Below are 12,254 nucleotides of genomic sequence, written 5' to 3'. Positions count from 1 at the left end.
TTTGGCCCATCAAGCTTGCTCACCCATTCGATTGTGGCTGGACTATTTTTTTCCTCAACCCTATATGTATTTTAGGAAATTAAATGGGGGTAGAATATATTTAGTAAATGGTAGGATATCAAAGAATGTTGATGAACCTTGAGACCCGAGTGTCCCAGAATTCGTGTCAACAATAAGTGACAACCTAGGAGAGTGGACAGGCTGGGCTTGCATTCCCAGGACCACAGGAGGCTGAGGGTTGACCTGATTAAGGTATATAAAATTCTGAGGCATATGTAGCTAGAATCTTTTTTACCATGAGAGGGGTATCAAAAGAAAGTGCGGAGAAGATTAAGGTGCATGAATGGAGTTTTAAAGGAGGTGGGGTATTTTGTAACATGGTTAATATTGGGGACATGCTTCCAGAGGAGGTAGTGAAATAAAATTAAATCACTGTTTAAGATGCATTTGGACAGGTATTTAGTAGGCCAGGCATAAAAACATGCAGACCTAATGTGGGTAAATGGGATTAGTGTTGATGGGTAAAAATCTCAGCAAAGTTGTGGATAATTGAAGGGTCCAGATTGGTGCTGTATAATTCTAACTCTATGAAATGTAATATAGGATGGGGAGAGCGAAATAAAGGATGTGCAAGATAAATTTAAAACCAATAACCAAGTTACTGTCCAACCGTTATAGCAAAATACATACAAGTTTTCAGTTTTGTAAAATTTGGCAATCATGTTTGAGATGGAAAATATTTTTAATATCGCTGAAGACATCTCGAAGAATTTATAGTGGTGTTATATATTTACTAATGGTATGACCACTCGTCACTTCATAGACTTACCAAAAGTCATCTGACACTGGGCCTCATCATACCCTTGAGTTAAGTACTGAAGATATTAAATAGTAAGGGTTGTTGCTTTCAATATCAGACCAGTTATAAGGATTTGTAGTGTAACAGAGCCAAGAGGTTTATTGGAAACTGGCTGAAAGCATAAGCGATATTGGAAGTTTAGTGTGGATTTTACTTTAGAGATACAGCATTGAAACAGGCTCTTCAGCCCACCAAGTCCGTGACTTCCAGCAATCCTCACACCCTACCACTATCCTACACACTAGGGACAATTTTACAATTATATCGAAGCCAATTAACTTGCAAACCTATACATCTGGGGAGTTCGGGAGGAAACCGGTGCAGCTGGAGAAAACCCATGTGGCCAGAAGAAGGATGTACAAAATCCAAACAGACAGCACCTGTAGTCAGATTGAACCTGGGTCTCTGGCACTGCAGGGTAACCACTCCACCACTGCCCTCCCGAAGAAGGAGAACAGCGTTGCCGCAGAGGAGCTGAGAAATTAATTCAGGCCAACTACAATCTGCTTCATTGGTAACCTTCTCAATGTTTTTTAACCAGAGTAACTTTTCTTTAAGGTTACACAAAAAAGCTGGAGAAACTCAGCGGGTGCAGCAGCATCTATGGAGCGAAGGAAATAGGCAACGTTTCGGGCCGAAACCCTTCTTCAGACTGATCGGGGGCAGGGGTGGGTGGGGACAAGAAAGGGAAAAGGAGGAGTAGCCCGAAGGCTGGGGGATGGGAGGAGACAGCAGGGGGGCTGAGGAAGGGGAGGAGACAGCAAGGGCTAACAAAATTGGGAGAATTTGATGTTCATGCCCCCGGGGTGCAGACTCCCCAAACGGAATATGAGGTGCTGTTCCTCCAATTTCCGGTGCTGCTCGCTGTGGCCATGGAGGAGACCCAGGACAGAGAGGTCGGAGACGGAGTGGGAGGGGGAGTTGAAGTGCTGAGCCACCGGGAGGTCAGCTTGGTTATTGCGGACCGAGCGGAGGTGTTCGGCGAAACGATCGCCCAACCTCCGCTTGGTCTCACCGATAAAGAACTTTTCTTTAATTCTGATTCCACATGACTTTGTGATGATGAATTGCCTCGTGCAGATCTTAAATAATGGGTAGTAAATAATATTACCCAACATTAGACCTGGGTGGAATGAGTTTGTGGCTGAGCAGTACGCTGAGGCAAGAGAGGCCTTTAGACTCTGGTCAGAGGCAGGTAGGCCTAGACAGGGGGTATTGTTAGATATGAAAAAACCCACAAATGCTAGAGTTAAGTATGCACTTCGTGTTATTAAGAAAAATGAAAACACAATGAGAGCAGACTCGCTTGCCAGAAAGCTACAGAATAACAACCTTAATAACTTCTAGAAAGAGGTCAAAGTAATGAATAACAATAAAACACCCCTACCGTCTGACATTGAAGGGGTTAGTAGCCCAGAAAAAATAGCTGAGATTTGGCGTGAGCACTACCGTAACCTTTTTAATTGTGTTAAAAGTAACCCAGTTAGAATCAATCATGAACATATTGATCTCTCAGCAGATATGAAAGTTAGGGCAGCAGATGTCTATGATGCCATTAACATGTTGGATAACAACAAAGCCTGCGGTATGGACTGCATTACTGCAGAACATCTAAAATATGCCAGCTATAAGCTCTGCCCTTTGCTTTCCATGTGCTTTAATGGTTGTCTGGTTCATGGTGTCCTGCCACATGCTATTATGTCTGTAATGTTAGTGCCTGTGCTTAAAGACAAGGCTGGTAAGCTCAACAGTATTGACAATTATCGACCTATTGCATTAGCCAGTATCTTGTCTAAAGTACTGGAGAGAATACTGCTAACAAAGCTAGAAATGTATGTCCTTACTTCTGACAATCAGTTTGGGTTCAAAAGAAAACATGGAACTGACCAGTGTATCTATGCTCTTAAAGAGATTGTGTTCAGGTACACAAGCCTGAATTCATCTGTATGCTTATGTTTTATTGATGCGTCCAAGGCATTTGATAGAATTAATCATGAACAATTGTTTGTAAAATTGCTAGATTTAAGGTGCCCCTAAATTTTTAGTGAGAATTTTAGTGTTTTGGTATGCCCATCAAACGTTTCAGATTAAATGGGACAACGTTGTATCGGCTCCATTCTGTGTTAGTAACGGAGTGCGGCAAGGAGGAATTTTGTCTCCTATTTTATTTAATGTTTATATGGATGAATTATCAAATCAGTTAAATAGGTTAAAAACTGGCTGTCTTGTGGGCAACACTATTGTTAATCATCTTATGTATGCAGACGACCTGGTCCTGCTCTGTCCATATAGTGCTGGGCTGCAGCAGATGTTGAAGGTGTGCTCTCAGTATGGCCTTGATTATGACATAAAGTATAACGCTAAGAAAAGCCGCATAATGATAGTTAGAAGCGCTGAGGACAGGAAATCAACTTTTCCGACCTTTTATTTGTCAGACAGTCCTCCTGCTGTGTGTGAGGAAATTAAATACCTAGGTCATGTCATATCCGATGACTGGACGGATGACAAAGACCTCTACCGACAGCGCTGTAAAATTTATTTTCAAGCTAACATACTTATAAGGAAGTTTTCTATGTGCTCTGATTCTGTGAAGTGTTCTTTGTTCAGAACCTATATCACACCGTTATATACTGCTCAATTGTGGTCTAACTATAAGAAAAAGAGTATGCAGAGGCTCAAGGTAGCATACAATGATGCAATGAGGTTGCTACTTCGTGTCCCTAGGTGGCATAGTGCCAGTCAATTGTTTGTGTCCACTAGAGTGCCAACCTGTGAGGCACTCTTAAGACAGCTGATGTTTAGTTTTATGTGTCGCCTGGACAAGTCAGAGAACCACATAATTGAAGCCCTAGTCAGTCCTCTGAAAAGCTGCTATAGATTCATTTCTAGGCTAAGATGGCATTGGTGCAATAGCTTGTATATCTTATAGGCTAATATGCAATTTTTTAATGTATTTTTTATATCTCCTTATACTGTATGATGTGTTATATGGACCTGTGTCTGAAATAAAGCTTTATTATAATATATGTTTCACATGTGTACCATTAGGTTCCTGATAAGCAAATGGCCAGCATTTTTCCCCTGACCAATACATGATCATTATTAAAGTGCAATTTGCAAACTGACCATGTTAACACGGAAGTCAGCACAGGAAACTCACCTCTTTCCCCATTTAACAATGACTTCAGTGTACGCTAACTGTAGCATTTACTGCATAGTGACAATCAATTAATGCAGCAATGATTTGATGAATCGGGCTCGACTTGCGCCGCGTGTATGTATGGAGTTTGCGTGTTCTTTCTGCGACTACATGGATTCCTCTGGGTGTTCTGGTTTTCTTCCCATTACCTCAAAAGATGTTGGCTGGTTATTTATTTGGCCATCTGTAAGGTCCCCCTAGTATAAGTGGCCGGTAGTAGATTTGGAGGCAATTGATGAGTATGCAATGTAAAATGGGTTACAGGGAAATAAGTTCGGGAACGAAAAAGGAAAATGATGGAAATTCTGAGAATGGGTATTAACTCAATGGGCTGAATGACCATACCTCGTGTCAAAATGAAATATATAGACAATAACTTTTTCCCTTGGTAGCAACAAGATGAAGGAGCTGGTTATTGACTTCAGGAAGCATGGTGGAGTACATGCTCCAAATAGAATTAATGATGTCGATGTTGAAAAGTTCCTAGGTGTAAGTATCACCAACAGTCTGTCCTGGACCAGACGCATTGAATTGTGGTGAAGAAGGCACACCACAACGTCTTTACTTCCTCAGGGGACTAAGGAGATTTGGCATGTCTCCAGCAGCTCTTACCAACCTTTCAGATGCACCATAGAAGGCATATTATCGGGTTGCATCACAGCATGGTTTGCGAACAGCTCTGCCCAAGATTGAAATAAATTACAGAGTTGTAGATGTAGCCCAGTCCATCGTGCAGTCCAGACTCCCCACCATTGACTTCATCCACACTTCAGTCTCCAGGGAAAGCCACCAACATAATCGAGCACCTTTCTCATTCCTCCTCCCCTTTTCATTCCTCCTTCTCCCCTTTCCCATCAGACCGAAGACACAAAAGCTTGAAAACATGTGCAACCATGTTTACGAACAGCTTTTCGCCCTCTGTTATCAGACCATTGAATGCTCCTCCCATAAATTACGGGGTAGTCCTGATCTTCCAAGCTACCTTCATTGTGGATGCTGGAATTTTTTCCTCTGTAACTGTAATGCTTTCTATCTATTTATATATCTATATATATTACTAACACTCTCATCTTGTTTGTTTCTATGTCTGCGTGCGTGTCTATGATGTCTGTTCAGTGATGTCCTCAAATTACGCCAAAACAGTTCACGACAGCGCTACAATTTTTGGACCACCGTACCATTGTCCTGTGGTGGTTTGTATCACGTTTCGTTCAGATTGATGGTATATTTTACGTTATTCACATTTACGTTATTCACAGTTGGGGGCTTTGGGTGAGTGGTCGAATATTGTGTTGGGGGAATGGGTTGCGTTGATGGACCAGGCCTCCCATGTGACAGGGACCCAATGGGTCCCACTTGGTCTAGTATATATTACTAAAACTATCATCTTTTTTCTATATTTTTTGGTTTGTTTGCCTGCTTTGTACCTATATTTGCGCTGGTGCGGGGTCCGGGGACGGGGAGAGGCTGCACCGGCGACCTGTTCGCGGGGAGGGAGAGGATTGGCCCCGGGGCACAGCAGCCTCGGCCTCCCCTTCCACTCCCACGGCTCTGCGCTGCTCGGCACGTCCCCCCCGACAGCCCCCGCCCCGAGGAGCGGCACCGGGCCCGCGGGGAGGGAGAGGAACGGCACCCGGGTCAAGGACATTTTCATTGTGGGGGGGGGGGTGGTTGGTTGGATAGGGGGGAGTGCAGGAGCAGGGGATGGAAGGAGAGTAGGGGGGTAGGTGAGAGCGGTTATGGGCGGAGGGAGTGACTGAGGGTAGGGGAGGGAGAGGTGTGGGGGAGGGGAGGAGAAGAGGGAGGGTGAAGAGGTGGGGGAGGGATTGCTGGGAAAATGAAGGATAGGGGTAGAGATGGCGAGGTAATGGTGGAGCAAGAGGAGAGGAAGCAGAGGAGGGTTGGTGGAGGGTGGGGAGAGGGAAGATAATGAAGGAGGGGAATAAGGGACTGAAGAGGGAGAGTGAGATGCGTTCACACTGATCCTATATTTTACAGGTTATTGCCATTTTAAACTTTAAAAACGTCGCAGTCGCGCTCCCACTTGCCGACCGCGCCTGCGCACTTGGGGGAGGGTTGCCGTGATTCGCATCACAACGGGGATCTCTGGCGTCACGATGGGAACCCGTCAGCCGCGCCTGTGCAGTTGGGGGCTATGGGTCAGTGGTGGAATATTGTGTGGGGGGACCAGGCCCAACGGGTCCGCACCTAGTCCAGTAATGATATTATAAAATTATATTCACTGTATCTCGGTATTTCAAAATATTGTTCTCTTTATATTGCCTGTTGTACTTCTGTTTGACTTGATTGTACTTGTGTATAGTATGATCTGATTTAATTGGATAGCACACAAACAAACATTTCGCTGTGTCTTGGTATTTCGCACAAACAGTGGCGGGTGTATGGAATAAGCTGCCGGAGGTGGTAGTTGAGGCAACGACTATCCCAATGAGGGTGCGCAGCTCGGGCTGTAGGCGAACTGCCACTTGTCGCCGTAGCGGCCCATCGGGGAGCGGCCTCTGGTGGTCCTGACGTCTCCGGCCAGTTTGCAGTTTTCCTCTGGAGTTGGAACAGGGCTGGGCTGCTGCTGGCTATGGGTCTCTGGGATCTCCGTGCTTGCGGTGGGCCTGGGGGTCGGTGTCCCGTTGGTCCTGACGTCTCCGGTGACTGGCACTGACCTGCTGGCATCGCCGACGTGAACACAGTGCAAAGCCCCCGCGCCAGTGCAATGGGCGGGGAGCTGGAGAGGGGAGGGAAGGGGTCACACACATGGCCAGGAAGCAGAGGGGTGTAGGTGGGGTGAAACTGAAGGGAGCGACAATCTGCTGCTGCCTGCCCGCTTAGTTAAAAAGTTCCCACGCAAGACTCACGATACCCTGTGTATCGTGAGTCTACCGTGGGAACTTTTTAACTCAGCGGGCAGGCAGCAACAGATTGTCAATTACTAACCCTCCCGTGCAATATACCCTCGCCTTCTCTTTTATGAATGGGGATTTAGTTCCCCCTTTCTTTGAGGACCGACCGGAGGTTCCACTGTCACCTCTGCGGGCCGCCCTCGGTGAACGTCTTCAAGGACCGAAAAAATGTCCGCTATTCGGAGCTTTTCGTTATTTGGAATTTCGGATAAAAGGTTGTGCACCTGTCCTACCAAAGATGGTGTACCCCTGACAACCATGATTGTAGATGGCATATTCTGAATGTTAACCCTTTACATGGATGGTGTTATTTTGTACATATTTAACATACAAGGAACCACTTTTAGTTGGATATAAATTGCCATTCTCCCAATTGTAGCTTAATATTATGCAAAACTAATGTTTTTTTGCCATTATTTAAAAAGCTACGTTCAAAAGAATTGAACCAAACAAGCATTTTCTCAGTTATTGTTCTGATGATCTCTTGCAACTCTGAGCAAGTGATTTAATTTGAATTGTGCAGGAAAGAACTGCAGATGCTGGTTTAAATCGAAGGTAGACAAAATGCTGGAGTAACTAAGCAGAACAGGCAGCATCTCTGGGGAGACGGATTGGGTGACGTTTCGGGTCGAGACCCTTCTTCAAACGGATCGAATTTAATTTGAATTGTCAATATGCAGAATGCTGCTGGTCCAAAAATTAAGCAGTTCGCACCACCCTGTTGCAATGTATTTGTGGATATTTAATCTGTACAAGCAGTCGCAACTGAAGCTGACATGGTGAAAATGATGGTCGTGATGCAGTTGTCCATGGAGCAGATTGCCACCATAAAGAGAAAATAGTGTCTCCATATTTCCGTTTAAGGAATGTGAGAAAAGATGTATTGGTACAGAACTTGGCCAATCAGCAATATGATGTAAAAACCTTTATTAAAAAGCTTTGTAATAATTCTTACAAATAATTGGACTGGGGCAAATGCAGAACAAGAAAAAAATGTTGCTGCAGATAAGTACATTTATAGTTAGAAGACGAATCATGCCAGGAAAATGTAACAGAGTGTTGTCACATTAGTATGTATTCTTTGGCAGCTGCGATATTACTTTTCAACATATTCTTGTTCCTCCCAAGTAGCCTCCAATCACCCTGTTCTGTCTTCAAAAGTGGATAGCAGCTGACGTTTCCCTTATTAGGTGGCAATGTTGCCGGATGCAGTGTTCAGCAAAGTAGGAAGTGGTTTAATATCTCAATTTGAAATACTTTTTGCAGATTAGTGGTATGTTGTATTTTAAGGCACTGTGTAAAGTGGTCATCGTGTGAAGAACTCTATTGATGAAACTTGAAACTGGTCTTTTGGAGAGTAAGTGTAAAATATTTTCTACATGTTTTTGTCTAGTTAGTACAAGAATTGTATTAAATTTGCAGCTGTATAAGTATTTCTGATCTTAGTGCATTTGGGAAGTATCAGTTAGTCACTTATGGCTTCTCTGGCCCTCCCAAGCCATGAATTTGTTGGTACGCTTTAGAAATTTTACGAGGATATCCTTGTGAGATGGGAATTCCTGTCTCACACTAATTCCAGTTTTAATCAGCAAGAGTTACTGGGATCAAGGGCCAATCCTGCAGGGTGGATGGGACATTTAAGGTTTGAGTCATTGTGGGCCATTTTCCTGAATTTTTCTTCATGGAAAGCAAGTGGCCTCGGAGGAAATACTTTCCGTGAGTGATTCACAGAACTGATGCTGGACTTAAGAAGGAATGTGTGCAGTATTTGAGTATTTAAATGATCTTTTCCAATCATTCTATTGAGCTGGGTATGTTTTCATTTCTGCTTATTTCTTAAAATGGGAAGTTACATTTTATTTATAAATTTTGAAAAGCATGAGGACTTAAGGGGAAATGGTTTTAATTGGAAACAGAATTCTTTGTAAAATTTATTTTTGTGCTAATTTTTAACTAACTAGTTAGTTTATTAATGTTGCGTGTGTCAAGATACTGGGATCTTCCGTATACCATCTGGAATTCTTTTAGTGATGAATGATGAAATACTTTTGATGTATATAGGGAAATGAGTGCATTGTACCTGGTAATAGGAGGATTTAACCCCACAGTATATTTGCAAACCAAATGAGGTCTAATAAGCTGTGTGTTGCCAATATTTTCTGTAATTTATAATTATTATATTAATACTGTCTATGTTGCGATAAGTTTGCTTAAATGGGATCTAGCGTCTTCACAATAAAATACAGGACCCTATGCTCACAAACATACCAAATATCAACAGCCTTTTCTTAACATCAGATACCAGTGTATATTTTCTTATCGTCACCTATTTTTAAAGGCCTTTTCTATTTCTGCACATCATTTTGTCACGGATGATTCAGGCCATTTTGTAGAAAGCCACAGAGATTGCATCTCTACTTACTGCCAGAATAGCTTCAAATTAGCCATCAATATAAAGGAAACGGAAAAGCAACAATTGTGTACGACAATTTGGCAGATTATATTAATGGAGTGGTCCCAAGATGGTAAACAATTTAAATCTAGTGCTAATTCTTTTTGGCATAATTGTCAAAGGTGTGCTGTCATAAAATAATTAGAACATGTGTTGTCTTTTACCAAGCTCACCCAGAAGGAAATAATTCCATTATATGAGGGATAAATATTTGGGTGTCAAACTCATTTTAGGTCACGGGCCGGAAAATGCGACTTCATGCGGGCTGTCAAACTCATTTTAGGTCACGGGCCGTGAACGGACGACTCCCACAGCGGGCGTTGCCGGATCAGTTGTGTGTGCGCGAACGGACTCTCCCACAGCTATAATTATAAAGTGTTTCACTTTACAATTTTGTTTCTTATGAAGAAGATTGCCTAGCAAGCATTACTTTTATGATTGGTATTAACTTAGTCGTAGGCTACAAGAAAATTGTGATGAGAGAGAGAAAAAACAATGCTATTTTTTTGCGCGCACCCTATACTGTTTGTTAACAAATAGATCCTTTTAACTTCAAGATAGACACGAAATGTTGGAGTAACTCAGGACTGGCAGTCATCTCTGGAAAGAAGGAATGGCTGACGATTCTAGTCGAGACCATTCCTCGGACCTCATCGCCCACCCCCACCTTCTCTCTGACCCCCCCCCCATCATAATACATCGGTTGTTCCTTCCTACAGATTTTTAACTTCAAGATTGATTTCATTGCAGAAGTCAAACGCAGGTTGGGTGATCACGTGCGTTTAGTCCATGGGACCACCCTGAACTTCTCGTTGCCTGTCAGTATAATTCACAATGCTACTCACACTCCGGCTTATTGGTCCTCTATAACTCTGTAAAGATAGGGAATCTATACATCACTAAAGCTGTGATCTTGTTATCTTCCTGTTTGCGCGGTCATTTTATTCGCGCAAAAACGGTACGCGAAAGGGCTATGGTCTTTCGCCAGCTTACTCACCGTTCTCCACTGCTGCGATTGCACCGTTTCGTTCCGATCGGTGGTCTAATGTAAAAGTTAGCGAGGTTTAAAAATCGCGCGTGCGCAGAGCGATCTTTTCTCCTGCCAGTCGGCGCCGCGTGGATTGATCTTTTCTCCTGTCACTCCGTGGGACGGTCCGCCCCTTCCTGCACCATCGCGTCCATACTGGAGCTGAGGCAGGCTCTGGATGGCCGGCGGAGGTCTCCAACCAGACGGAGTCGGAGATGTCACCAAACGGAAAACGGAGACTCTGATCCCGGCGGAGGAGAATGTCCAGCGACCAGCGCCCGCTGTGAATCCACATCGCCCGCTGTGAGTCCTCCAGCCCCTTCCTCTCTGGTCCTCCTCGCTGGCTTCTGCCCCCCTCCTCTGTGATCTCCCCCATGACCCCCGTCTTTTCTCCGAGCTCTCTCCACACACCCTCTCCCACCCGCCTCCACACCTCCCGGGTGAGTGGTGGAATATTGCATTGGGGAATGGGTTGCGTTGGGGGGGCCAGGCCTCCCGTGTGACTGGGACCCAACGAGTCCCACTTAGTCTAGCACCTAATAATTTTGTATAGGAAGGAACTGCAGATGCGGGTTTAAACCAAAGATAGGCACAAATGCTGGAGTAACTCAGCGGGTCAGGTAGCATCTCTATAGGAAAGCAATGGGTGACGTTTTCCTAAAAAATAAAAGTTTAGTGGCAGGTCCATTAAATGTTTCATTTAAATTTGAGAACGATTGAAAATCCTCAGTGAGACATAAGAGACGTGTGGAGCTTCTTGAGAGGTTGGAGGTATGCAGTGAGCGCTAGGACCCGGGTGAGCACATGGCTGGTCGTGGGAGCGAGTGTGGCTGGTCGGCTCCCATTGAAGCGGATAGTGGTGCGCGGGCATGGGGGAAACACAGCGCGGGGACTGGGTCAGTCGGGCAGCTATGGGAGCCTCTCGCCCGAGAACTAAGTGAAGGCGGACCAGGCAAATAATTTCCCCAAATCATCCCGCGGGCCGGATTGGACCCTTCGCTGGCCGGATGCAGTCCGCGGGCCAGTAGTTTGACACCCCTGATCTAATCTGTATATACAGACATCAGAAATAGTGCACTTGTCTAATTAATTTTGGACATTTGAGGAGATTCTGGAGAGAAGGAAATGTATATTCATTTTATATTGGCCTTAACAAAAAAAATGCATCCAAAGTGCTTCATATCAGAAATAATTTCTTGAAGTATTCAAAGGCAAAACAGTGACTTCAATCTACATATAGATTGGGTGAATCAAATTGGCAGGGGTGCTGAGGAAGAGGATTTCTTGGAATGTATGCGGGATAGTTATCTAAATCAACATGTAGAGGAACCAACGAGAGAGCAGGCTATTTTAGACTGGGTATTGAGTAATGAGGAAGGGTTAGTTAGCAATCTTGTTGTACGTGCCCCCTTGGGCAAGAGTGACCATAATATGGTTGAGTTATTCATTAGGATGGAGAGTGACATTGTTAATTCAGAAACAATGGTTCTGAACTTTAAAAAAGGTAACTTTGAGGGTATGAGACGTGAATTGGCCAAGATTGACTGGCAATTAATTCTAAAAGGGTTGACGGTGGATATGCAATGGAAGACATTTAAAGACTGCATGGATGAACTACAAAAATTGGTCATACCAGCTTGGCAAAAGAATAAAGCAGGGAAGGTAGTACATCCATGGATAACAAGGGAAATCAGGGATAGTATCAAAGCGAAGGATGCATGCGTACAAATTAGCCAGAAAAAGCAGCATACTTTGGAGAAATTCAAAGACCAGCAGAGGAGGACAAAGGGCATAATTAGGAA

The 12,254-nt window shown here is 44.0% G+C and overlaps 1 protein-coding gene across 2 annotated transcripts in view; it reads left to right on the top strand.

Moving 5' to 3' along the window:
* The window catches only part of LOC129698158 (LIM and senescent cell antigen-like-containing domain protein 1), a 115,497-nt gene that overhangs the window by 34,187 nt on the left and 69,056 nt on the right, over positions 1 to 12,254 (top strand). Inside the window, exon 1 of one of the 2 annotated variants that reach the window (XM_055637094.1) lies at positions 8,308 to 8,330. The exons of the other annotated variant lie outside the window; for it this stretch is intronic. The gene's annotated coding sequence lies outside the window, so the exon portion shown is untranslated. Of the gene's footprint in view, positions 1 to 8,307; positions 8,331 to 12,254 lie in introns of those variants that run through there. 2 annotated transcript variants of the gene reach the window in all.

Source organism: Leucoraja erinacea, chromosome 6 (assembly GCF_028641065.1).
Source record: "Leucoraja erinacea ecotype New England chromosome 6, Leri_hhj_1, whole genome shotgun sequence".
NCBI classification, from domain to species: domain Eukaryota; kingdom Metazoa; phylum Chordata; class Chondrichthyes; order Rajiformes; family Rajidae; genus Leucoraja; species Leucoraja erinaceus.
Note: the sequence above shows the minus strand (reverse complement) of the source record. Positions and strands in the feature narration are given on the sequence as shown.